General features: G+C 38.4%; 1 protein-coding gene across 1 annotated transcript in view; it reads right to left on the bottom strand.

The window, feature by feature from the left end:
- The window catches only part of LOC118338463 (junction plakoglobin-like), an 18704-nt gene that overhangs the window by 11336 nt on the left and 1886 nt on the right, over positions 1–5482 (bottom strand). The window lies entirely within an intron of this gene.

Below are 5482 nucleotides of genomic sequence, written 5' to 3'. Positions count from 1 at the left end.
CTAAAAGTTAGAGACAAGACAGGACAAGACTTGAGAAGCAAAGCAGGAGAGATAAGGGAGACGGGAGGGAGAGAGAGATGCGTCCGCCTTCGTTGAGAGCCGGAAGAAGAAGAAGAAGAAGAAGAAGAAGAATTGCCCGTGAGCTGCTTGGATCAGCTGGCGGTCTGTGAGCCAGACTGATCAGAGTTGTGGTTCTCTCAAGAGGAAAGGCGTTTCGCTAGTTGCTTTGCAGAGTTAACGACTTGGCGTAACGTCGCGTTGCTCCGGTAAAGTCAGCTGGCAGACTTTCTCTTTAAAGCTGCAGATGTTGACTCCCGTTAGCAGTGCGCTGACCAGTGATTGCAGGAAAAAGCAGGCTCTTATGCCGCGCTATAATCCTTTGTCGTGTGTCGTTGGTGGGTCGGGCCACACCGAGGTCCAAAACTTATCACCCGGTGTGGGCGAGCGAGGTGAGCGACGAGAGAGAAAAGGGCAAAGAGGCGAAGAACGCCGTGCCAGGAGTTTTAATTTCACAGATTTTTTTCACAGAGTCTTTCTTGTATAAATGCTGTCTGTGTGTAAGAACAGAGTCGCTAAATGGTCCGCGCTAGCCACCATGGTCACAACACCCAAGCATTGCAAATTGCCATACACATGCCTTGATAAGCTTTGCTCTGATTAGAAATGAAAATATCAGTACATTCAAGTCACACTGTTCTTTCTCTTTAGTATTTTTTGAGCTTGTATTGCCTTTATTTGATAGTGACAGCTAAAGACAGACAGGAAAGGGGGGCAGGGGGAGAGGAGATGTCACACAGCAAAGGGTCGCAGGTCGGATTCAAACCCTGGGTCGACTGCAGCAAGGACTCAGCCTCAGTACATGGGACGCCAGCTCTACCGACTGAGCTAACCGGGCACCCAATTCACACTGTTCTGTTCTGGCAGTAAACGGAGAAAACATGTGTACCTTCCCTGGGAAAACGTAGAAGAAGTAGGAAAAATGACACCAGAGGTGTTTATGTGTTGCTCTCAAAATAAATGTCTCTGCAAAATCCACATACAGGTTTAGAGGAATTTATAATGCCCTATTCATAATTTAGTGCAACACTCGACTACAGTGACACTTGCTGCCACTGCCACTGCAGCTTTTCATAAGCATGTTTCAAAAGGCTCACCTCCACCCTGGCATCCGCCTTTAGGTTCTGAGTCTACAATACCCAGAAGTTTGTATTGTTATTCCCTCCTAGTTGTGCTGACTTTGGTATTTTCTTATGTGGACTGACATGGTTTATTTAGACTTAATCCCACATACACTGTCCTACTGCTCCAAGTACTCACTAGAGAACCAAATGTGGATTGATCTGCCACTGAAAATAAGCCCCAACAAATACACTATTTAGCCCTACTGGTGAGCCCTTTTTAAAGACTGGCAACCTGTCCAAGTTGTACTCTGCCGAGGATCGGCTCCGGGCCCTCCTGCAAAGGATAATTAATGGATGGATAGATGGATGGATGGATAGATGAAGCGGCTTCCGAAAGTGCTATTTGCTTACATATATTTACACATTTCGTTTACAGTAGCGGTAGCACCCAGAGCCATTAAGATATAAGAGTCGCGACAACAGATGTTCAAAATGCTTCAGCGTCACGTGACTCACGTAGCCTTCAGATAGTTCCTTGAAGTCCTTGGCAGCCAATTTAAATGCATAACAATGAGGCACACAGTTGCAGTTTTTGGCAATTAGTAGTCAATAAATGCACTGATTTACAAGATTTTGCCTATATGTCACCCCAATATGTGGATATAATTACAGTAATATGTTGTTGTTGTTGTTGTTTTTTAATCACTAACATTTGAGGGTTCGTATGAACAGCTGTTACCTGCCTTGTTGACATATTTAACGCTAACAATAACAAAAGAGCATGTTGCTGTTGTCTAGTACTTTATTTGTGTTAAGTAAGTATAAGTATTTGTTTTTGAATGTTTTTAAACTTGTACAGTTAAAAACAATCACATCCTAATGTTTATTGATATATTTAGAGGGAGGGAAAGGGAAGGAATATGTCTAAATTCAGATCAGATTAAATACACATAAAAGTAATCTTGATAATTTAATGATAAATTTAATATTTATGACTTTCAGGAAACAACTGACAAGTGGCCATTAATTGTCAACTGACTGCACAACAGGTCATTGGACTAGCAGCAGTGTGTTCTGTTTACAATTCTTATACATCTATATATATTAAACTGAGAAATTGAGAAAATAGTCATTCAATAACTGAAGTATGAGTATACCAAACATTTCATTATAAAATTATTTTATAATATAACGTGTATAACAATATACACTCCCCTCCAAAAGTATTGGAACAGTGAGGACAATTCCTTTAATTTTGCTGTAGACTGACATTTGGGTTTGATATCAAAAGATGAATGAGACAGGAGATCAACATTTCAGCTTTTATTTCCAGGTATTTACATCTGGATCTGATACACAACTGATAGCACCTTTTGTTTTAACTCATCCATTCGTCATGTGAGCAAAAGCATTGTTGTGTTTTGTTGTGTTTTGTTGCCCAGGTGTGTCCTATTACATTGATTATTCAAACAACAAATAGCGTTGAATGTCTATGCTCAGTTTCAGATTTGGGTTTTGCCTGTGCAGACCATTTATAGTTAGAGGTGTAAACAACATGAAAACCAGAGAGCTGTCTATGGGTGAAAATCAATCAGAGCCATTGCACAAACAATAGCCTCAAAGATTCTGGGACAAAGTTACATGGACTGAAAGATTAATCTTTACCAAAGTGATGGAATGGCTAATGTTTGGGGAAAAAAAGGATCTCCTCATGATCTTAAACTTGTATGTTTGAGCTTATATACTTGAAATCACTTGATCTGTGAAACACAGTGGAGGTAATGTCATGGCTTGGGCTTGCATGGCTTCTTCTGGGACGCACTCAATCTTCATTGATGATGTAACACATGATGGCAGCAGCAAAATGATCTCAGAAGTCTACACACCCAATTTGAAGAAAGATGCAACCAAACTGATTGGGAGATTCTTCATTATGCAGCAAGATGATGACCCAAATACACACAACAAAGGAGTTCATCAGGTGCAAGAAGTGAAAGGAGTGAAAGGTGTTAGACTGGCCAAGTCAATATCCAGACCTAAACCCTATAGAGCATGCATTTTACCTGCTAAAGAGGAGACTGAAGGGAGTAACCCCCCAAAACAAACAACAACTGAAAGAGGCTGCGGTGAAAGCCTGGAAAAGCATCACACAAAAATAATGCAAAAGGTGATGTCAATGGGTCACAGGCTTGATGCAATTATTGCAAGCAAAGGATTTGCAAAAGTTGGTGTTCCGTTACAAATAATGTTATCCTCCAAGTCATGTATCAGATCCAGATGTAAATACTGTACCTTGAAATAAAAGCTGAAATGTTGATCTGTCTCATATTCATCTTTTAATGTCAAACCCAAACCCTTTTTGGAGGGGAGTGTATAATTAATATATTTAAATTAATAAATACATTGATACATAGCTTTCAAATTCAAAACAATTATATTTTACATTTTTGTATGCAAAAGGCAGAACTTTCTCTTATGCTGAAATATATAATATTTTATATTAGTATCTTTTGTCTTTTATGTATACTTATTTACCACAATAAATTTCTGAAATAAGCAATCTTTACCATATTCAGACACTGTATTTTCACTTTTTCACCTTTATTAAAAATAAGGACCTGGGAAAGGCCTGCAGAACTCAGGCACTTGAGATGCTAGGTGCAGGGTGAGGATTTTGTCCTCAGGCTCTATTGAATGCCCATGTGATTCTTGTGCTGAGAAAGAGAAAGACAGAGGAGAAAGGGTTAGAGACCAAAAAACACTCAACCCTTATGTTACGTTTCTGTTTACCGTTTAGAAGTTTCAAACATGCACTGTAAATCTACCACAATATATCACAAAAATATATAATGATAATAATAATAATAATTACTTATAGTCTTAACTTTATTATATAACTCGTACTCCAAAATAAATATCATCATATCACCACCTAAACACTGTAATATTACATACCTCAATATTATTTTTATTGATATTTTACTTCCAACCATCCATTTAAAATTGTGTCAAGAAGCCTTTTCACTCAGGTTAATTCCACAACGCTGGATGATATAGCATTAGCTTTATCAGACTGTTGCTAACTTTATTCAGTATTCTAGCTTAATGTATTAGCTGTTAACATTCAAAATCTATTAAATTAGTGGGGGATAATCCACTTACATGCTTTGATACAAATATTAATTTAATTCAGATGTGCTGATAATATACAATCTGATGAACCCTGTAATAAAGTGACTGTAAATATAATTTACTAAATTAAAAAAAAGTGTGTTTGTTACTTTTTAAGGCAAGGGTGCTTTTGAGTCAGTAATTGCAACAGGTGCTCACTTGTAGGATTGGCACCACACTAAGAGGTTCTTTTAGCCAATTTGTCTAGGATTTCTTGGAGGATCACTACAAAGTCAAAGAGAGTTCCCTCTCTCTTGAAGGATTGGAGATGCTGTGCCCGATGACTCACACTTCTCTGCTAATCATATAGTCATCTGGGGATCCAGAAGTCTCATCCAAATGCTGAATAGAGCCATCTGTCAAACCAACAGTGAAGCTGTCAACATTAGTAAATGTTAAAGTGACCGTGAATGGGATCTAAAATACTCATGTGTGTCTTTGTCCATGGTGCCACTACTTGATGTCAGAAACTCTCCTTACTGACACAAACATTGTGATGATGCAAATTGAAAGTCCTGAATCCCAAATGCGTCTCCCACAACAGCTTTTCAGAGGAGGAGAGGAATTGAAACATTTCAAATAATGGTTTGAAACCCAATGACTCAGGGATTGACAGACAGCGAAAAGAAAAAATACATATATGTAGGTAGGTATGGGATAAGTTCCCATGTTTTTACCCATGTTTTACCCATGTTTTTACCCATGTTTTTACCCATTAGTTATAAATCGCTGAGCCTTTCCAAATGAAGGGTTGGTTGTACTGTAATGAAACTTGAGTTGCAAAGAAGTAAAACTTGAGATAGACAGCCAATCACAGGCATGCATAACGTGTTATTATCACAATTCAAAATAACAATACAAAATGAAACCGAAAATGTATTAGTTAGTCTTTCCACCATCTTTCAAGCAATCATTAACATTTCCTTGGGGACAAATGTGCCCATCAAAGTACCTAACAGTTCTTGTTTTTGCCACTGAGGCTCAGACTGTTATTTTAAGTGTCTGACAACATTATGGAAAGGATTCATGCAGACATAGACCTTTTGTTTAACCAGAAACAACAACTTCCCTCTTCACTAGACTATAGACAAAAACTGTAATTTTACCTTGCATATCAAAGTGGACAGAAACAAAATAAAACTCACCAAAAATGGAGCGAAGCCTGCAAGCTAGTTCAGGCAGGTCAACTC

This window comes from Morone saxatilis, unplaced genomic scaffold (assembly GCF_004916995.1).
Source record: "Morone saxatilis isolate NCDOM2014 unplaced genomic scaffold, NCSU_SB_2.0 Contig4, whole genome shotgun sequence".
Classification (NCBI taxonomy): domain Eukaryota; kingdom Metazoa; phylum Chordata; class Actinopteri; family Moronidae; genus Morone; species Morone saxatilis.
Note: the sequence above shows the minus strand (reverse complement) of the source record. Positions and strands in the feature narration are given on the sequence as shown.